We start from the raw sequence: 23895 nt of genomic DNA on the forward strand, positions 1-23895 counted from the left end.
GAAATATAGAGGTCAAATCAAAAGTATTCAAAAATGGTCTATTATACCCTGGGCCCCAGAGGCGTATCGAACAGTTGAGATGCATTTTTCTAAACATCATGTCTCTGTGGCTTTTAAACTCCAAAACATGCTGCGCAAAAATTGGTCCACCCAAGGATCGGGTCCCCGACACAAACAGAGTAACATAGTGTACGCTGTTAAGTGCCAGGAGGATTGCCAGGATTTATACATCGGAGAAACCAAACAACCTCTGGCGAAGTGGATGACACAAAACAGAAGAACCACCTCATCAGGCAAGGATTTTGAAGTGTATTTACACACCTAGTGGACACTCTTTCAGTGATGAGGATGTACACATCCTGGACAGGGAGGAACGCTGGTTTGAGCGCGGAGTCAAGGAGGCCATTTAAGAGAAAGGGAAAGACCATCTCTGAATCGAGGAGGGGGCCTAAAGGTACATCTTTTGCCATCTTACAATGCTGTGATTGCAGCCATTCCCCAACTCTCTGTGAATGGTACTCATGGCCATTGATCAGTGGGCTTTTATCAATGAGCTTTGATCAGTGACTGTTGATCAATGGTCATGAGAATTTGCAAATTAATGGAGAAGGAACTGACCTCCCAGCCCATTGTTCCTTCAGTGGTGCTATTTTCAGTCATATAAATGTACTGTTTATATGAATGGGGAAACCTGCAGTCAGCTGAGACTGAAGAAGTCACTTGGATGAGTAATGAAACGTTTCTCCCACTGAAAACTCTACATCCAGATGAACAGAATCAACTTTTGGGGATTTACTTACCTGGACGATTGAGCATGCATCAAGACGAAATAACTGCTGTTGCTCTCTTTAGGAATTTTTCCTTCTAATTTTTGCACTTCTGGCTCCAGCCCAGCTTGGCTTTGTATTTAATTGAGTTCTACAAATAAAGTTGGTTTTTTTGATGGTGATGGCCAAAACAAAGCTTTTCAACACAGTCCCCTTTTGTATGGAACGCCAGGACTGCCATAATGAATTACTTAAATACACCATTAAATAATTAATTAAATGTGGCAATAATTAATTAAAATGGGAATTAATTAATTAAATAAATAGTTATGACACATGTAATTAATTAATTATTGACACATTTAATTAATTATTTATGTATTTCATATTTTAATTAATTATTGACACATTTAATTAATTAATTATTGACACATTTAATTAATTATTTATGTATTTCACATTTTAATTAATTATTGACACATTTAATTAATTATTTCATGATATATTTATTTATTTCATTTTGGCAGTCCTGGCGCCTGGCTCTCATCATGAATTAATTTTATCTGTCAGACTCACCCATCAAACTCACGGGGCGGGGTTAACGCTGCCCATGCAGCTTCTCTAACATTTGATTGGTTGCCGTGCAATGTAAGTCAAAACAGGTCGATCCTAGATAATCGATTGCTTCTGTAGACTTGAGGCAGCCAGGTATCCCAGAATGCGTTTCAAATCACAGGCAGCAATGGTGGTGGTGTAGTTTTAAAATACCCCGTTTTTCTGTCACCAACTACACGCGAATGTCGCGCTGTAATCTTCACATGTCTGGTCAGGTTATCAACATAGAACATGTTTGCAAAAGTGCTCAGATGTTTTCAGAGATTTCAGTAGCTCTGCTAACAGTCAGCATGCAGAGTGCACCGAGGGGTTACGTCAACCGGTTTGTTTACATATCCCACTCTCCGTGTTCCACATGTTGCATTCGCAGATTCGCATTTTCACCGAACGATCGTCTCTTTCCGCCTGGTCTTGTGTCTCTGTGCTTCTGTAACATAAAGAACGAGCTGACATGTTTCTCAGGACACCAGCGATCAGCTCAGCAGGCCCTCAGTTTACCTGCATGCGTCCTCCTCACCTGTCAGCTGTTTAACACCTGCTGCTAATTCAAGAAACACGCCCACGTTACCTGGTGATAGTCACAGTTTAACTGGGCAGCCGGTGCTTGATATAACGCAATGTCAGCGCATTTTTCTGCACAACATAAGTAAATATAGTATTTTTCCCGAGCGCAGAGCTGCTGGAGCTTGTTTCCTTACAGAGGACTTTATAGGCGAAGCCACTTTATCGGCAGCTGATGTCCAATCACCTGCACACAGCTTTGAAACCTCACCTGAGTTTTAGCTCTCAGTGGTTAAACGCTGGACTTAATTCACTCAGGTTTTGTCTGTCGGGTCACGTTTACTTCGCTGTTTTATTTACAACTGAGCAAATCGGTTTGGCTCAAATTAAAGTTATGTTTCATAACTGCAGAGTTTTACAGACGTTTAATGGTTCACTAACACATGTGTTAGACTGAACTATTCGCTTTTCTTTATCTGGTGTGTTTCGGATTTAACAGTGAATTTTGAGATTAAACTGACTTTTAAAATGTTTTTATACAAAGAGGAAAGAGAAGGCGCATTTCCACCGAGAGGAGCAGAGTTTGCAACAGCATGTTCAAGATGAAGACTGCAACCTGGACAGAAATATTATATCATCTGTTTTTAATAGTTATTTAACTGTATTCTAAGCACCAGCTATGTTAGAATTTTTAGAGTTTACTTAACTAAAAATAAATGAGCTTAACATATAATTTGTGTGATTTCTCTCTCTCTCTCTCTCTCTCTCTTTTTTTTTTTTTTTTTTGCTTTTCGGTCATGTTATGTTTAACTGTAAAAGGTTTGTTACAAACTGTGAAACACATGGTGCAGACTTCTGGATGTTAGAAGAAAACTAATACTGCTCATGAATGAGACTAAAGGCAGGAAGGTGTCCTTTAAAACTAAACATGTTAATAGGACCTCCCTATTTATATCGTAGTTTATGATATAGCACGTGTATTTCAGTAATAGCCTACTGATTTCAGCAGCTCACATGGGCGTTATCTGTGATACTCCTTAACTATAATTTATCCAAGTTAACGTCAGTTAACCATTCAGACAGTTCTTTTGCAATGAAAAACATAAACACCCATGCTGCGTAATGTTTACATTATAGCTGCTTATGTAGTAACCATGGTAACCACGGACTCTGAGCGGCTGGATCGACGGAGGTCAGACAACAATTTTACATGTATGATCTTAAAACAGGACACAGCCAATATCCGTGCTGGCCTCATATCAAATGTGACCGCAGACTGAGTCTATGTTTGATGTTTGCTTTATATCTAATCTTCCTCTCAAACATTTAAACAGCAGCGAGTCTGCAGCTGAGGGAATACAAACTCAAATTGTCGGAACAGGTTCGATCGTGGATTCATTTGGTAATTTATTAAATGTATAACTGTTAGTCTAATCTGCTGCTGAGTCTCTTACACTGATGAAAATGCAGATAACACAGATCACGAACACCTGTTCAACCAATCACTTTCATTCCACTTTGATCTGCGACAAACTGACGGTTCATCTCTGTTACAGTGTTGCGTTAGACTGCTATATTTTTGTGTTCTTTATGCTGTAGATTTTCACGTCTCTGGAATAGTTGGCAGTATTAAGGATGCTTTTCTGTAAAATCATACTGATATGACCCGTGACATATTCGTAGATGACAGTTAGATAGTCAGCTGGGAAACTCTGTGTTAACTCAGAGATCTGAAGATATCGTGGAGAGATGCTGATCTTGCTCCGTGGTGTACAGGTCACCCTCATGATTAATATTCACAATAAAAATATTAGCCGAACATCATGAAGTCTGTATGTGTTTCATAGTGTCGAACAACCTTTGTACAGTTAAAGCCAGCAGTTACTACATGACGGAAACACCAACGTTTTCTCTTTTATGCGTTTATACGCAGGTCACGCTGATTACTGAACAGAAACCCAAACATCAGCTGTTAATCGAATTTATTTCTCTCTCTCCTCCTTAAACGTGTTTTAATGTTAGTTATAATTCAGAATTGGCGACTGAAACACGTAGGACACATACGAACATCAGGAAATAAAACCCCGATAAATATAACCTCAGTAAAAGAAGTCAGTGTCAGCGGGGGTTATTGCAGCTGTGTACCGGGGCCTGCGCTTTGTCGGCGGTAACAACAGCTCGATTGCTTGCGAGGCGAGCGGGTCTATCCCACGCTTTGCCGTGAGACTGGGCAGACATCTCCGAAATCATCGAAGCACTTTTGCAAAGAGGCTGTATCTTGACAAACCGATCAGACATATGAAGATTAAACCACTACATTCTCGGCTAAAAAAATATTAAAACGGTATTTGGTGACACACAAACAGGGTTTTCAAAGTTCAGTTCTGCCGGTTGTTGTGGGCTAAAACAATGGCCACCAGGCCAAAGCAATGGTTTTGAGTCGATCAGCGTTAACCCCGCCCCTGAGTTTGATGGGTGAGGCTGACAGATAAAATTAATTCATGATGAGAGCCAGGCGCCAGGACTGCCAAAATGAAATAAATAAATATATCATGAAATAATTAATTAAATGTGTCAATAATTAATTAAAATGTGAAATACATAAATAATTAATTAAATGTGTCAATAATTAATTAATTAAATGTGTCAATAATTAATTAAAATGTGAAATACATAAATAATTAATTAAATGTGTCAATAATTAATTAATTACATGTGTCATAACTATTTATTTAATTAATTAATTCCCATTTTAATTAATTATTGCCACATTTAATTAATTATTTAATGGTGTATTTAAGTAATTCATTATGGCAGTCCTGGCGTTCCATACTTTTGGTGTCATCTGGTGGCCAAAAAAATGAAGAGCAGCTTGAATCTTCAACTTGAAATGAACTGCTTCAATATGATTGCCCATTCTACAGAGCTGAGGTGACAGATTCTGTCTACTAGTATGCCACAATTATGTCTCGTATCAGGATACTTATGTTGTGTTTTAGATATGTATGTTTTGGGGTGACAAAATAATGTTTGTTTTTTCTGTTTGATTAATAAATAATTTTGTGAGGTTATGCCTCCACATGCTATGTGAAACTAGTTGACAGGTACGTTTCTATATAATATACACTACCAGTAAAAGTTTGGACACAAGTTCTCATTTGATTGTTTTTCTTTATTCTCATGACTATTTACATTGTAGTTCAAGTGTGAAATAACTCAAAGGTGTTTTATATTTTAGATTCTTTAAAACAGCCACCCTTTGCTTTGATGACTGTTTTGCACACTCTTGGCATTCTCATTTCAGGTGACTACACCATGAAAGTCATTGAGAGAAAGCCAAGGGTTTGCAGTGATGTCAACAAAGCAAAGGGTGGCTACTTTGAGGAATCTAAAATATAAGACATATGTAGACTCATTTATCATTTTATTTCTTAGCTAAATAATTCCATCTATGCTCATTCATAGGTTTGATGCCTTCATTGAGAATCTACAATGTAAATAGTCATGAAAATAAAGACAAAACATTAACTGAGTCTATGTAGATAATTGCGCCTGTCGAAGTTTGACGCCGTGTAGATTAGACAAAATCTAAAATAAATTCAATCTTGTGCACCTAGTTCTTGTTCTTTTAAGTCATTAAAGATATTTCATCATTCCACTCTGGCTCACGTCCTCATCTGGGATTGAACAGGTCTTGTGTGAATGGGTGAATAATCTAAGTTGTATAAAATGCTTTGACTGCTCAGATGCTCAAGCACTGCAGGCCAGAAGCTTCAAAGTAGCAGACCCTAACAGTGACATCTAGTGGTCATTTGCAATTATACTAGCCACATGAATCCAATTCCAACACAAAAACAACAAATTCAATATTAAGCAGCTGTGCACATGAAAATTCACTGAAAATTCACTGAAATGAATTGTCATTTTCCCAATAACATGTTTAAATGTGCTGTCCCGTTACTACTTATAATTAGTTTAAACATAATTTATATTGAAACAACAGGTGAATGATTTCTTTTCATATTCATGCTTGTGTTCAAGCGGCAGGCTGCAGACGTGGCCTTGCTTGGTTTTACCATGGGGGGTCTAGCCAGGACCCTTACTGGATATCACCTCCAGGTGGGAATCGAACGTGCAACTCCCGCTCCCAACACAGATCTGCTAAAAGCATGCAAGAATTTGTAGAACAGCTGCTCTAAGGAAAGGCCATGAAAAGAGTTGTTCTGTTGTCATCGATGTACCATGCATCTTATTACAGCAAAACTACTTCAGAATTTCTATGGACGCAACAGATATCTTAAATTAGCACATTATTTTTGCATGGTATGAGTATGCAGAATTCTATTTTGCAATCTTGTTCTTGTTAACTCTTACAGTAAGCTATTTTGTTCTTGTGTTTGATCAGTGTTAAATTTTGAAACAAGCCTGAGAAAATTCTATGTTTTTAAGAACCAGTGACACATAAAATGATAAAGTAATTAAAGTAAAATACACACCATGCAGCTTATTGACCCTCTGCTAATGTTTTTCTCATATTGTTTCTTTCAAGACAAGAATCCACATCAGAGTTTAACCAACCAAAACATTTCCCTGCCACTGAGAGCTCACTTATAAAATGGATTGTTTAGATATCCCTGTACCTCTTAAAGTAAGTAATTGACAATATGACCCTGACCCTGATAACGACTGTGTTTAGTGTGTTCCTTCCCATTCCATGCAAGGCCACCTGGGTTGGCTGGAAGACTGTTTACTTAGCCTGGCAGGGCGAAGGACACTGTCTCAGCTGAACTCTGGACACGCACACACATACATATACTGATACTGATAAGCACTCACCGACGCATCACCCTCCCTACCCCGGATCCAACGCCACCTCCAACACTTACCTCCCCTCTGATGTGGACATCGGGTCAGTTGGAGGCGCAGTCGAATATTGCAGCGGTCCCAGATCAGATGTACACACTGGAACTCTTTCCCATGTTGCTTGTCTGTGTTTATTGCGCTATGGTGTGTTGATATCTGTGCATTCCTGTATTATCCTTTTGTGTTTTTCGATGTTTTTTTCCTCGCTACCTAGCCTGACCTGTCTCCCCAATGTGATGTTTGTGTATTGTATGTACGGTCGGCAAGGTCTGTCATCTCGGTTGCGGGCAAAAGACCTGCAACTGACAAATAAAGGCTATCTCATCTCATCATCTCTCATCATCACAATATGCAGCAGTGTTGGCACACTATAATTTTTCTTTTCAAGACTGTGTTTGGTATTTAAACAGCTCCCTCTACTTGTTAAGATGGAGATAATACTAGTGGTTAATTCTATGTGTGTGTTGAGTTGTTGGGCATTTCATAATGATAAATAATGTGATGGTGATGCTTTATACATCCTTTATACATGTGATCAGTTGTGGGTATTTGATTTGTGACAACATCAGCTAGGTTTAAAGAGCCTAATACTACATTACTTCATTTATTAATGTGCAACAGAGGAAAACCAGTTGTTTTGTGAATTTATGGTGTGGTGATATTGGGTTGCTAAGAAAATGAAAAAGATCCATAACATGTTTATTTAGAATTGAGCTTTCATAAAGAAGTTCATTCATATAAAAAGTTTACAAAAAGTAAAATTATATATATATATATATAAAAAAAACAGCTGCTACTCTAAGCACAGTAACCTCATAATAATTGTCATGCATATTAACAGGCAGCATGTCAGACTGCTGGAATACCAATTAGTTCATATTTTAATGTTAACATGATTTGGTGGTGTGACTCATAATAACAGAATGATTTACATCCACAAATTACAAAAACAAAAGCTTTTTGTTTGGTGGGGCTGAGCTATACCGACTGATATGAATTTTTTCCACCCATATCTCAGATATGATCTTTTTTTAATTGCATTTTGTCAAAAAAAGATGAACCCTTTTATTTATTAATGTGCTCTAACAGAGGTAAATTCCACATATCAACTGTATAGGTCTATATTGCCTAGAGTTGTGATAAAGTAATCTTTTTTTTTGGTTTATTTTTGTACTGGTCAATTGATGAAGAAACAAAGTAATCCCTCAAACATTGGCTGAGTAACAAAATATGAAAAAAACGTATGCACTTTAAATATTTCCTCATATTTATTTTAGATTTGGATTGGACGTCATTATGATGACATTTAGATCAGTTTTGACTCATTTTGTGTATGTACACTTACATTTTCATTTCATAGAGGAAACTTGCAGGGCTGGATATTACTTAACAATTGCCTTAAGTTCCTCATCTTAGGCTGACAGATAAGACGCTTCCAAGGTGAAACTTTTCAGTTTGTTTAATGATTTAAGATGATTCAATTGGCTCAGATCTGCATGGTGGTAAGAACAAACCTGTCCAAAGCAAATGTTTCATGAATCTAATGGCAACTATGTGTGGGAACCTATTTTTTTTCACAGGGTAAACACATCTTATAAACATTATAAACTCATATTTTACACTCTGTTGTAAATAATAAATTATGAAAATTAATTAATGTAAGTAATGAAGTACAAATATTTTGTATTTATTTAAGTAGAATTTTCAGGTGTCTGTACTTCAATATTTATTTTTTATATTTTACTTTTACTACATTTTTACACAAATATCTGTACTCTCTACTCCTTCTACTACGTTTTAACTACAGGCTCATTACTTTTGCTACAGGATTGTCATTTATAGCATTCGTACCCTGGGGTTAAAGTGGGCAGAGCGAGTACAAGTGTCCTTAAGTTGTGGCCTCCATACTTTATAGCATTTAACTAGTGCTAAAGAGCTACAGAACAGAAGCACGCATAGAGGAAGTAACGTTTTTAAACTATCGCACAATTTCAAATGCAACACTTTTATCGGCTTAACAAACATTACCAAACACAAACTGTTTGTTTACAGTGGAATTTACAGGAATGGCTTATGTAAGAAAGACAAGAGAGGAAGAAGAGAAGTTTGATTTAAAGCAAAATGTCCTGCAAAACAAAATAAGTATACTAACATTGTGTTCCCTTTCACTGCCTGTGTCCTAAATAACAGATTCAAGGTGAGTACATTTGTTAGAGTTAGAATTTAGATTTGAAAAATTAGCATTTTCATGTACTAATATTACTTTATTGCAATATTAATATAGCAAAAGTTTCAGTTACCTTTGCATGGTTAAATTTTCCTTCAAAGTTTAACTGTCATGTATCCAAATGTAAACCACTTGTTATCATTTTCTTACACTTAGTAAGAAGCCGGTACCTTTTCTCTTTTACTTGATTATAGAAGTTGATTCAGTATTTCAACTTTTATTAACTTTAACTTTTATTATTTAGCAGAAGTATATGTACTTCTGTTTAAGTACAGAATGTCTGTACTTTGGCCACCTCCGATTATACCACTGTTGTCATATATATTAACAAGAAATATCACAGACTTCATTGTTAAACAAATAAATGAATGTTAAAGAAATAAATACATTTCATGAACATTACAGGCTGATTTATTTAATGAAAATGAAAATTAGTTATACTTGGAACATTTAACTTGCTAACTTAAATCATATCTTCAGCTGTGGAAACTGTCATGTATCCAAATGTAAACCACATGTTACTGGTTGTGTAACACAGCCTCAATCAGAAAGAAATGTAATCCTGATTTTGAAAACAATGATTGATTCTTTTCTCAAGAAAGTGGCATTGTATAACTGCTTTTAGTTCTATAAAAAAAAAGCAAGCTGAATACACTGCTCTGATTCAAACACATACACCAGTCATGTATCAGATTAATGCTATGGCTAGTAAAAAAGCCCCAAAGCATTTTGAGATATTTTTTTAAACATTTAGAATCATTTTAAGATGTCACAATTGTCTGCCATTTACAGTTTAATTATTTGGTTTCTTATACCTCAGTATTCAAATCTGAGCTATTTTTGCTTTGACTGGTGACCACTGACCCTGTGTAAGTGCGAGTGCGTGTCTCCTCTTCCTGGAAGACAGTCTCCAAAGCATTTCGGATAGATTTGCGGACTTTGTCCTTAAAATCATGGCCCATGAACACATACAGCAGTGGATTGAAGCAGCTGTTGAGAAAGGCCAGACTGGTGGCCAGAGGCATCCCGACATGTGTGACAAGGTCTAATGTTTTGTTTTGAGTAGCAGACGTGAATTTCACTAGTTCAATTACGCCAATTATGTAAAAGGGAGCCCAACACAGGAAAAAAGTGACAATAACAGCAGTGACAATTTTAAGCGTGCGTGTTGATTGGCTGGCCATGGTGCGGTTTCTCCTCAGATGATGGATGATGACAGCATAACAGGAGACAATGACAGTGAAGGAACTGCAAATCCCAGGAAGAGACAGTGATAGTCATGGCTAGATGACGAAATTTGTTTAACTGAATTACAGATGGTGCTGTATAGTTATCAGAAAGAGCATAGTTGCTGAAACAGAGGATTTGGTTTTCAGACCTTTTCGCAGTGTCCCTGAAGATGAAGTATGGAGCACTGAGAATCAAAGCCACCACCCAAACACACAGACTCACATAGGATGCTCTGCGTACATTTCGGTGGTTCTGAGCCCAGATGGGCCACACCACAGACACACATCTGTCCACACTGATCACCACCAGAATGTAGACACTGGCAAACATGTTCAGAAAGCTGATGGTGCTGTTCAGCTTGCACATGAACTTGCCAAAAGGCCAGTGGAAACCTGAAGCTAGGTAAGTCACACTGAGGGGCAGAAATGCAGTGAAGAGGAAGTCAGCCACAGCAAGATTGAGGTACCAAACTGTGTTAACAGTTTTCTTCATTTTGAACCCGGTCACCCAGATAACCACTCCATTCCCGAGCACACCGAGGACAAAGGCCACAGAATAAAGGATTAGAGACACTGTGCTGAGAGACTGTTTCAGCCCATCATACTTGTCACCATACACAGAGTCATTTTTATCAGGTGCAGCCATTGTATTGATTTGATTGAAAGAGTTGTTGGTCATCTCCATCACTGTGTTCAGGTCTGCATAGAAAAAAAACATGAATTTATGTCAAAGTCATTTTTGATATTGATAATAATTCTGTCTTCACATATTGCACAGAAATATAAATTCATTACTCTTAAATTAATGTTTAATTTATAGTTACTTAGACAATAAATGCTCAAAATGAACAGCAAATATAATGCATTTAGCAGTGAAGGTCATCACTTGTAGCTGAGAGCACTGTTTTCAGCTCAAATTAGATTATAATCCATCCATTCAGTGTTAATGGCTACTTCAGTTCATGATTGCACTACTGTGCCAGCAACATTCACAATTTGATATGAAAATTCTTAACTGGCTGCTGAGCATAATGTGTTCATGTACTAGTCACAGTTATCAGGAAACTGAAGAGTGTCCAAATCAGCAATGAAGTTACAACACTAAAAGAGTATGTCACTGTAATTTCCCAACAATTGAACGCAAACATGAAAAAGGAAAATGACCAAGAACTTCAGAAAACTTATTATTCTTAAAATTTGTTAGTTGTCAAACAGCTAACAGATCATCTGCAGAGGAATGGCTTATTTGAAGCATTTCAGTCAGGTTTCAGAGCTCATCACAGCACAGAAACAGCTTTAGTGAAGGTTACAAATGATCTTCTTATGGCCTCTGACAGTGGACTCATCTCTGTGCTTGTCCTGCTAGACCTTAGTGCTGCGTTCGATACTGTTGACCATAATATCCTATTAGAGCGATTAGAACATGCTGTAGGTATTACAGGTACTGCACTGCAGTGGTTTGCATCATATCTATCTAATAGACTCCAATTTGTACATGAAAATTGAGAGTCCTCTTCACACACTAAGGTCAACTATGGTGTTCCACAGGGTTCAGTGCTAGGACCAGTTCTGTTTACATTATACATGCTTCCCTTAGGCAGCATCATTAGAAGACATAGCATAAATTTTCACTGCTATGCAGATGACACGCAGCTCTATCTATCCATGAAGCCAGGTATCACAGACCAATTAGTAAACTGCAGGAATGTCTTAAAGACATAAAGACCTGGATGGCCGCTAACTTTCTGCTTCTTAATTCAGATAAAACTGAGGTTATTGTACTCGGCCCTGAAAATCTTAGAAATATGGTATCTAACCAGATTCTTACTCTGGATGGCATTACCTTGGCCTCCAGTAATGCTGTGAGGAACCTTGAGTCATTTTTGACCAGGACATGTCCTTCAATGCACATATTAAACAAATATGTAAGACTGCTTTCTTCCATTTGCATAACATCTCTAAAATTAGAAATATCCTGTCTCAGAGTGACGCTGAAAAACTAGTTCATGCATTTATTACTTCCAGGCTGGACTACTGTAATTCTTTATTATCAGGATGTCCTAAAACTCGCTGAAAAGCCTTCAGCTGATCCAAAATGCTGCAGCAAGGGTACTGACAGGGACTAGAAAGAGAGAGCATATTTCTCCTGTTTTGGCTTCCTTCATTGGCTTCCTGTTAAATCCAGAATTGAATTCAAAATCCTGCTCCTCACATACAAAGTCTTAAATAATCAGGCCCCATCTTATCTTAATGACCTTGTAGTACCATATCACCCTATTAGAGCACTTCGCTCTCACACTGCAGGCTTACTTGTTGTTCCTAGAGTATTTAAAAGTAGAATGGGAGGCAGAGCCTTCAGTTTTCAGGCCCTCTTCTGTGGAACCAGCTTCCAGTTTGGATTCGGGAGACAGACACTATCTCTACTTTCAAGATTAGGCTTAAAACTTTCCTTTTTGCTAAAGCGTATAGTTAGGGCTGGACCAGGTGACCCTGAATCCTCCCTCAGTTATGCTGCAATAGACGTAGGCTGCCGGGGATTCCCATGATGCATTGAGTTTTTCCCTTCCAGTCACCTTTCTCACTCACTATGTGTTAATAGACCCTCTGCATCGAATCATATCTGTTATTAATCTCTGTCTCTCTTCCACAGCATGTCTTTCATCCTGTTTTCCTTCTCTCACCCCAACCGGTCGCAGCAGATGGCCGCCCCTCCCTGAGCCTGGTTCTGTCGGAGGTTTCTTCCTGTTAAAAGGGAGTTTTTCCTTCCCACTGTCGCCAAAGTGCTTGCTCATAGGGGGTCATATGATTGTTGGGTTTTTCTCTGTATTTATTATTGTGCTATCTACTGTACAATATAAAGCGCCTTGAGGCCACTTTTGTTGTGATTTGGCGCTATATAAATAAAATTGAATTGAAATCCTAAAAAAAAGTATAAATTTTTGTTGTTGGAACTGATTGCAACTGAATTAGAAGGAAAATGATGCAGACTTGTGGAATGCAACAACAAATGCTATATTGAGAAGCGTCAGAAAGAGCAATTAAACTTCAAAAATATCTGTAGTCATGTTTTATTGATAACATGAAAGCCTTCAGCACTATCAGTCATAAAAATCTAATAGCTATTATTATTTCTGAACAATGGCAGAAAAGACCTCAGAATTATGAAAGACATTTACTTGGAACAAACTGCTGCATTCAGAAGTGACAAAGAAATTTTCACTTCTGGTTTCGAAATTTGTCAAACTCAGAAGTGGTGCACGGCAAAGGTGTGTGTTGTCAGCTGATCTGTTTCCTCTATACAGTGATTATATCTTGCGGGATTAAAGGAATGCCAGGCATTGTGGTTGATGGACACCTCATTAATAACCTGAGATATGCAGACGACACTGTAATCAATTCAACATTTACAGAAAACAAATAGTTATTGTATATAAGAAGAGTGAAGAAGTGGGACGGACATTTATTCCCACATTCATTTTCTTGAATCTCAACTAAACTCAGACAATGATCATTTCCAAAAAGAAAGACAATGTAGCGCAACATCATAATAAAGAATTCCACACTACAACAAGTCAATAAGTCTAAATATTTGGGTATTACTGTGAGCAGTGAAGATTGTTACATAAAATCAAGATTTGGATTGCAAAACGAAAGAAAGCTACCTCTGCAAAGATTATAGTCGATTGACAAATTTCCTTCAAGACAAGAAAGAGAGTCCTAGATGTCTACATTACACCAATCTTCATGTATGGAAGCAAAGAAAGACTGACAAATGAAGAGGTTTTAAAAAGCACAAACACCAAAAGATCATTAAATAAAACATCAGAGAGAGACAAGCAAGACTCTCTGGACAAGTACTGAGAAGAGGTCAATTGGAATTAAATCTGGAAAAGATTGAAGGGAACAAAAACAAGGCACAAGGCGAGAAACCATCACTGGAAGAATACAAGACTGAATGAAGAAAACACCAAATGACTTGCTGGACTATGTGAGAGAGAGGGCATCTAGCAGGACCAAAATCGCCAATGTCATCCAATAAGACGCTTAAAAAGAAGAAGAAAATATGTATAGCTCTTCTGTGGGTCGATGTGCAGTAGAAGAATATCAGAACAAACTGTCATACATTAATACAACCTAGACGAAACTATGTGTATTTGCTTTTCAAAATTAAACTTAATATGCTCAATTAAAAAAGATAATTTTAATTATAGGTGATATTTTTCAGTTTTGTTAGCCTCTTTGTCATGGTCTGGGTGGGTCCCTGCAGTTCTCCAACAGCAGCCCTCCTCCTTTGGGTGGAGATCAGTTGCTCCTCCCTGGCCAACCACCTGTGGGCAATTGTTCCAGCAGCATATAAGACCTGCGCACTCAATTAGTCATCGCCTGAGTATCTGCTATCCCATAGTTGGCTCCTGGAGTGGGGTTCTCGCCTCAGTCATCCCCCGCTTTTCTGGACCTGGGTCACCTGCTACTGGTAAAGCATTAGCTTGCCACTCACCTGCCTGCCTCCCCGCGCCTCGACCCCGAGCTCACCTGGGCCTTGCGCCCCACCTGGCCCCTCCACCTGAAACCATTGCCCCGGTTTCTTCATATTATTTTCCCGACCCAGCTTCCACCTCCCCACAGCCACAGCTGTACCGGTGTATTCTAGAGCTGTCTAGTTTTCAGTTAGTTGCCTTAGTTTTGACAGCACGCCAACTAGTGTGGTGGCATCGTTTAAATTTGGCTTTTGTGTTTACCTTGTGGGGAAAAATAAACTTTTGTTCACTCACTGTCTCACTTCCAGTTTGGATCCTGCACTTGTGTTCATCCCATTTTCCTCGTGCCGCTGGGCTGTGACACTCTTGTTGATTGAACCATGATTAGTAATTTCTCAGTTTACTAAATAAAACAACTATTAAAGGGTTGTTGACAATCCAATTACAGGTTTACTGTAATCTTCCATTTTATATACTAAAAGTTGGGCAATTTCATCAATCATAATGGTCATGATGGCTGTTTGGGGTTGGGTGAGAAGGTGGACTTTAATACTCATTGTGCAGTGGTTAAGCAACACTATGTCAGTGGAAGTGAAAAAAATTAAATTACAGCTTGTTTTTCTTCATTGAAAAAAACCTTTACTTAACCTGTAGGTCTGACAGAGGATTACAATCATCTGCATTTACTTAAGTGCTTGCACCATGCTACATTTGGCTGCTTACATTTATGTCTGCTTGCAGTTTGGTTTAGATGTATTAGTCAACACATATTGATGACTAAAGAGGTCAAAGAAGTTATAACTATGCAAAGAACCTTCTACAATTGTACAACAGCAAACAAAGACTGCATACCTTTAGTAAAGCTCTCTTGTTGGTTGTTGAAGAATCTTCTGCAGATGAATGCCTCATCAAACTCTGACAGGTTATTATAACTGAGACTAATTTGCGGGCAGTATTTCAACAGTCATAACAAGGCACATCCACAGGAAGTTTGCAAAAGTTGGCAGACAAATGAAAGAGACAGAAAAAATGAGAGACAGCATTGTTGCATTGTCTTCAGTATGGCCTTAGTATCACTACCTTATTTTGCCATTTTGCTCCAGTTTTTTTCTTAACTCTGTAAGGCAGTGGTTCTCAAACTTTTCACAATGAGTACCACCTCATAAAATATATGGCTCTTAAAGTACCACCCTTATCAATCAAGCCTTTTATTTGTCACATGCAATGTTTACACCTGCAGTGAAATCGGACCCCCCTGACCATACATACATAGCAAAGAGATGACGTGGGAAGACAGGTCGGAGACAGGTAGTAATTTGGAAAAAACAATGAAATGTACAATACAATGGGCAAGTGGAGGAGGGAAAAAAGAGACCTCTACTCGTGCTGGGCAGAACAGAAAACAAAAATACTCCTCTGCACAGAGAGCACAAACATATCCACATCACAACACCATAAACCACATGACAAGCAACTGGGGTGGGTAAGGGGGTGAGAGGTGAGCCGATGTAAGCGTTCGAAGGCGTTTGGAATCCAGGATGGGGGATGCGTAGCATGGGAAGGAACAGTGTAAACACAGTCTGTTATCAGGGTGAGAATTTGTTATGTTCAGCTCCAGCCTTGAGACCACAGCTGGTGCCGATATGGTAGCCGCATGAAATGATGGTGGTTTTCCTTTAGTGCCAATTTCACAGTCGATCTAACAGTCCGTCACTGACCGACATTAAAGTACAGTAGTATACGCCTACTTAACACCACATACAGTTCACACAAGACAATTCTATTTCTTATATGAATGTTATTTATTTAAACTGTCATAAACAGGATGTGACAAGTGATAATAATAACAACTGTACTTCATTAAAACATTCACAGCAGGTGGCATATCCAGTCTTTAAGTGATGACTATGAACCCTGCTTCCGGGTCAAAACTACTCTGCATTTATTAAGGCTGTTGTGTTTTAACATGTTTTAATGCTTTGTATTTTGTTCTATTTAATCTGAACAAGCCCCTAAAAAAGGTCAGTGATCACTGTCGGCCTCTCTTGGTTTTTATCATCACTATTCATTTTAAAGTTCAGTTTTTAAAACCTTACGATGTAACTACAGCCCAGCCCTCGCTGAGGTATATTAATTACTAACCTCATATTGTGGATGGATTATCTCAGTTGTTCTCCTGACTAAGGTTTGGTCCATTTACATCATGCAATTGCATTTGTCCCTAACCATCGGAAACCCTCGCATTAACTTTTATCGAGTGGAAAAAAGTTAGCGTTCATCCTCCAGCTTCAGTGTGCTAATGTGTTTCTATTATGCTAACCATAGCTTACACAGCTATGGTTAGCATAATAGCTACACACTAGCCACCACATAGCACATCATTATATACCAGCTAGTCCAACTTCAGTAACCCTACAAACGTCACTGCTGTTTAGTTTCCTGTCTTCATTTATGTTGGAAGTGATAGCAGAGCTGTATGTTTTAATTTTTTCAGAAATCCATCAATCAGAACATGGTATAATATTTAATCAAGTTTGAGAACCAGTGCTCTAAGGCAGCTGTGTTATGAAACAATCTGAGGAAAACCAAGGTATTTCCACAGTCAGTGGCATGCATTATAAAACGGTAAAGACTGAAAAACATGAACCTTTCAGTTCATTGTACCTACATTCCTAATGGGTTTCTTTCTTTTTTTCCTTGTTTTTACTCAAGAGCATTCACATTGAATTGGGTTACAGACGTGGGTTACAGAATAATTACCTCTATAAAGTCACCACCTATGAAAAGTCTTTAAATGTTATCAAGCATAAAGCAAAGACTTAACCAGATCTCTGGGAAAGTATAATTGAATTGGGCAGAGAAACAACAAGGCATTTAATGTATCCTCTGGTGTGGAAGTACAGAAAAGTATTCAAAGGAAGAGGTTGTTAGGTTGGCTAAGGCTTACTGATTTGGAGATAAAGTTAAGGAGGTGAGGCTGAGATGGTTTCAACAAGTGCAGAGGAGGTGGAGGTGGACAATTCATTGTGGCAACGCCTAAAGGGAGCAGCCAAAAAAAGAAAATCGGGCATTGAGCAACAGAAATAAGAATGAAAATGTTTTTCCTGTCTATCAACATCCTGTTTTGCAATCTTGTTTAACTCTACTTCTTACTCTAAAAGTCAACTGTCCACTTCTTGTATTTTTTCATGTCATGGAATAATTCCATGACATTGCATGGAAGTGTAAAACTACCTGTGGAAACACCTTATGTGTTGTGATCAGAATCAGAAGACCTACAATATGAGTGGGAAAGCAGTTAAGCTAAAAATATGTTATTAATAGAAATGTTATTCACAAAAACAACTAAAAACATTTTTTCAAGTATTCATAAATAAGTTTAAATTATTTGGTAATATAGAATATATACCAAAGCTGCTAAGTTTGTTATGATTTTGTGATTCATTATTTTGGATTCAACAGATTTTCAGTTTTATTTCTGTATTTGTTATTTGTATTACTTTTGTATTCTCTAATGCATCGGAGTTTGTTATTTCAAGTTCCTGGTTCTTGTTTTATTACGTTAGTTCCCTTTCACGTACAGTCATTTCCTGGTCTTGTCTTGTCATTATTATATCTTGTTATTGTCTATCTAGTCTCTGTTTTTTGTTATACGTTGTCTCCTTGGTCATAATCCCGTATTTGCCTGGGCTTTCTGTGTTCTGTCTGGTTTCTCTGTTCTTTCATGTTAAGTCTAGTTCCTGTGTCAAGTTCAAATGTCTCAATCTAAGTCTCAGAGTGTGTTGTTTCCTGTTATATTTTGATAGTCTCCTGCCTCATGTGTATCATGTTCAGTTTTGCTTCCCCTGTCTCGTCGGTTAGATTCTTTTTAGCTGTGTTCCCCAGGTGTGTCCTCTGTGCCTTATTTCTTTTCCGGTGTATATTTGGTCTTTCTTTCAGTGTTCTTTGTTGTGTTCTCTCTCATGGTGTGTGAGTTCTCATCCGTCTGTCCACTCCTCAGTCTGTACGGTAGTTTGGTTAGTTGGGGGTCTGTCGTTGGAAGTACGCATCAAGCTGAGAACGCGAAAAAGTCCCGGATGTGTTCTCGCTCCGCCCGTTTTATTGGCTGTGTCCCAATTCAGGGGCCGTTTATCAATGCCCAAGTACGCGAGTACGTACTCGCGTTCTCACCGAGAACGCACTCGCCGAGAACGCACGGGAGTACGTACCCGCCGAGAACGCGAGCACGGACTCACGATATGTACAATTGGAACACCTGCGTACGTGATGATGTCACAGGTCCGGAGTTTTTACTGCCGTCCCCTCCTACTTTAACTGTGAATAACATGTTATGAAGCTTAACTGTAATCACAGCCAAACCGGTTTACTCAGGAACAAATAAAACACTGAAATAAACCAAACATTAACATTTAGAAGTGATCTAAGTGATTTATATATCATTTTTAACCTCAGTAGTGAAACCTCTATTAATAAAAATAGTGTGCATGTACATACGTGTACATACCTTAATAAAAACAAGCAGGTGAGATGTTAGAACGCTTTTATTTCTATTCTAGTGGACACTCAATACTATAGACAGCTGCTGGAGTTTCTTTAACCTTAGTAGTGAGAAGTCCATGAGCCGGGGGTTGAAAACGATGTGCCGGGAGTCCGCTGTTGAGTTTTGGACGAAATGCATTCTGGGATATATAGCTGTCCCAAGTCCACGCCGATGCATGCTCGATAAAAAGGGCGGATCGAGAACACATCCGGGACTATTTTGCGTTCTCGGCTTGATGCGTACTTCGAATTGGAACAGTACTTGGTCTCTGACTGATGACGTATCACGAGTACACGAGAACGCAAGTACGCACAAGTACGCATATTGAGAAACGCCCAAAGTGTGCACGCTTGAAGTACGCACACTACGTGTACTACGTACGGGAAGTGCGGAAGTGAGAGGCTTGTGAAATGGGACGGTCTAGCCTTCGTCGCGCTGTTCAGGTTGCCTAGCAACCATGACACCAACCGCAAGAAATGTTTCACACAGCTTTGTTTGACAGAAATGAAGGAGAAAAATGTTTTGTTGTTCATTCATTTTTGTCATGACATCACTTTGATTAGTTGAGACCACGGGACTGTAAAATATGATAGTTGGGCTTCATTTCTGTACTGAACAGTCATTTCAAGATTAGTTAGTAAATAATAATTAGCTAATGTTATTCATGAGACTAAAGTCATCTCACTGTGGTAATGTTAATATAATATGGGCAATATTATATGTATTGTCATATCTGTATATATATATATATATATATATATATATATATATATATATATATATATATATATGAGCTTGAACTCTGGGTCAAAGATGCAAGTAGCAGTTAATTATATGTCCTATCACCTTAAATCTTCACTCAAAGACAAGTATCTCTGACAGTGTATATATTATATATAAGAGACAAACATTGTTCTTTCAATATGTTGGCATTACTAAATTTGGCTCAATGCTTACATATATGTGTAAAAAGAAAATGTACGAGCTGTGATAACTGTTTCTGATAGAATGAAGATCAGACTGATATATTAAATATTCCTTTATTGGGTGAGAAAATCAGAGCATGTCATAACTGCTTTAAGTCATACAGAATAGATATCAGAGCCTTAAACAGGCTGACTTCTGCTAAATGGGTCAAACTGGGCAGAAAGTAAACAAACACATAACATCCTTATAGAATATGATGTAACACTATAGATCAACTTACCTCAGAATATATAAAGCATATAAACAATTACAGCAATATGATGCAACAAACACAGCAGTACTACTAATCCAAAATACTCAAAGCTTCATAGAACTGAAACAAACATTTATTTTTAGCTCCATTCTGCTGCTGATACATACTTTAGGTTTCTGAATATTAAACTTGTTGCTGCCTTTCATAGTGTGTAACTTGAAGGCCCTGAGTACTTTCTCCCACACTGAAAACACTGGGATGATAACATTATTTGAACATTACCTAATAAGACTGATTCAGGACAGACAATTAGTTATGTTAAACTTTCCTAGCAGTCCTTCACAAACAGGGAACAGTCTGTCTATTCTCTCCATCTGTCAGCTGCTGCTGGCTCTTCCTCCTCCTCTTCCTCACACACTGCTGAGTTTGTTCTGGTGGATCATCAGGGGTGCAAAGCCTCACAGATGATGTGCAGCAGTGGGTCCCTCAGTCTGTCCTCACTCTGGACACTTGCAGTCGTCACACATGGAAATCAAATGTGTGATAAGCTGCAGGATTCAAACACAAGTGTAACTTATAAATACATGTTCATACTTTTATTCCACAATCAGAGAGAAAGAAACAGAGAGAGAGTGCAGGACAGACAGACAGGTGACAGTCTCAGGTGTATACACTGCTACAAAACAGCACAAGAGAAGGAGGATTTAGTGTTTGTGTTATTAAGAGTGCTAAACAAGAAGAGTTCCCAGATGGTCCAGTGGACACATGTGTGACTCCTGTGATTAAAGCATCTTTCTTTCAGCTTAACGAGTGAACCGTCAGCTCGTTCAAACACACGTTAAAGTCCGTTTGGCTCGACACCACCGAACAGAGGCAGCAATATAACATAGCTAACATTAACAGTGCAGTGAATCCTGCTTGTGCCGTCATATTCAGGACTGCAAACCGAGCAGCATCACTGACTTTCAGCTTGTTGTGTTTGTGGATATATGACTGACTTTAATTATCCATAAAATCATCACATTCTCTGTAAGATTAAGGTCAACTATATACATATTTAGAAGTAGAGGCTTTAAAACCAAGTTACCGCTGAAAGTACAAACATCGCTAATGTCACATAACTTTGCCGACATGTGACCAACAGTAATGTTTTAATGTTCTTAAACATTCGCACATAAATAAGTGACATCATATTCAGTACTTACTTTTGACAGTTCACTCTTTGTCCGCTCCCTTCTGCCGTATTTTGCGGCAAAATTATCCACACCCACCGCCGCGCTATGGATTGTGGGATATATGGGACCACGAAGCGTGCACCGGACCACGCTTGATATTTGGGGAAATCGACGGCGCATTTGGAGTATGCATTTGAAGTACACTTTGAATTGGGACAGCCGTCGTTGCGTGGCGGTGACGTAATCGCACTTGAAATGCGTACTTCAAGCGTGCATACCCTGAATTGGGACACAGCCATCGAGCATGCATCGGTGTGGACTTGGTACAACTAAATATCCCAGAATGCATTTCGTCCAAAACTCAACAGCGGACTCCCAGCACATAGTTTTCAACCCCCACCCCCCCCCAGTCGTGGTCTTCTCACTACTCAGGTTAAAGAAACCCCAGCAGCTGTCTATAGTATTGAGTGTCCACTAAAATAGACATAAAAGCGTTCTAACATCTCACCTGTTTGTTTTTATTAAGGTATGTACACGTATGTACATGTACACTATTTTTATTAATAGAGGTTTCACTACTGAGGTTAAAAATGATATATAAGTCACTTAGATCACCTCTAAATGTTAATGTTTGGTTTATTTCAGTGTTTTATTTGTTCCTGAGTAAACCGGTTTGGCTGTGATTACAGTTAAGCTTCATAACATGTTACTCACAGTTAAATTAAGAGGGGACGGCAGTAAAAACTCCGGACCAGTGACATCATCACGTACGCAGGTGTTCCAGTTGTACATATCGCGAGTCCGTGCTCGCATTCTCGGCGGTACGTACTCGCTGAGAACGCGAGTACGTACTCGCGTACTTGAGAATTGAGAAACGGCCCCTGTCTCTCTCAGTGTCAAGTGTGCGTTTTTGTGAATTGTTTCTTATTTCCTGTTTTACTTTGAAAGTTCATGTCTCATGTCAGTGTGTTCAGTTTTACCTCTCCCCTGTCTCGTTAGCCTAATTTCTCCCAGCTGTGTCTCCCTCCTGTTGCCCATTCCCTGATTACTCCCCTGTGTATATAAGCCCTGTGTTTTCCTGTGCTCTCTGTTGTGTTGTACCCTCAATATGCTGTGTGTGTGGGGGTTTTTTTTACGTCTGTTTGTCCAGCACCTCTGTTCTGAGATTTGTTTTTGTGAATTTTATTTTATGAGAGAGTTTTTCCAGCAATAAAGCTGCGTTTTCAGTTTAAGTCCTGTCTCCGAGAGTCCTGCATATTGGGTCCTTTTTGCTGCCTGCCTGCCACACAGCCAACCATGACAAACACAGAGCATAACCAAGGAGCAGCTGCCTTAGGAATGTGTGGGGGTTATGGGAGGATGGTGTTCCTGTATTTGTGATACCGCAGCAAGGTACAGACACTTTAAGGCTGACCCCACCCTAGAGGAAAAAATGTAGAGATAAAACCTATCTGTAACAGCTGCAGAACTAGGGAAGACTTTTCTCATACAGCACAAGACCCCTGACTGGAGGACAGGTACGATTGCCATGCGGAAAGGCCACAAGGAGGACTAACCAGGGAGGGCTAAAGTTTAAACCATGGTCTCTCTGATAGCCAATCACAAGTATTTTCTAAGATAAGATGAATAAGATAAGATGGCCTTTATTAGTCCCACAGGTGGGAAATTTGTTTTGTTACAGCAAAAGTGCAAAGTTATGTAGCAGAAATTAGAAAACACTGGAATGCAATAAAATAAAATAAAATACTATGTACAATAGAATAAAATAGAAATACAAATACTATATACAACTGAGTAGGAAAATACAAAAACACAACTTCGTCAGAAGAAGAATTGCACATATAGCAGTCTTATTGCACATGTGTGGGTTTGTGTGTTTGATCAGCTGTGTTTGATCTGTTTTGAATATACCATTTTAGTTATGAATTGTACAGGACTTCTGGGTGTGCACACTGCTTGACACTGAGAAGTCCACAGCTGTGTCCTGGGCTATCGAAAAACACAGCTAGTTGCTAGTCAATACAATATGCTGCCAGATCCCAGAATACACGTGTGTGTTACAGTCACAGCTTTTCTTTAAGTCTCAGCATTTTTCCTTCCTTGTTTTTATGGGTATTTCTCCAAAACATGCATTAATCATAATTGTTGATTCTCTGGTATATTTGATGATGATGATGATAAATCATTCTTGAGAATTCTGCATCATTATTTCACAGGGGAGTATTATCAAGATGTGACAATAGCAAAAGTGGCCAGTAGGTGTCACTGTCAAGCTTGGTTTCAGATTGTTTTGAAACTGTTGCATAACGGCTTTGAATGT

At 38.5% G+C, this 23895-nt stretch overlaps 1 pseudogene; it reads right to left on the reverse strand.

Annotated features, from left to right (window-relative positions):
- Positions 1-9384: 9384 nt before the first annotated feature.
- LOC120442823 lies at positions 9385-15563 on the reverse strand (annotated as a pseudogene).
- Between the last annotated feature and the right edge of the window lie 8332 nt (positions 15564-23895).

This window comes from Oreochromis aureus, linkage group 11 (genome assembly GCF_013358895.1).
Source record: "Oreochromis aureus strain Israel breed Guangdong linkage group 11, ZZ_aureus, whole genome shotgun sequence".
In the NCBI taxonomy this organism is placed as follows: domain Eukaryota; kingdom Metazoa; phylum Chordata; class Actinopteri; order Cichliformes; family Cichlidae; genus Oreochromis; species Oreochromis aureus.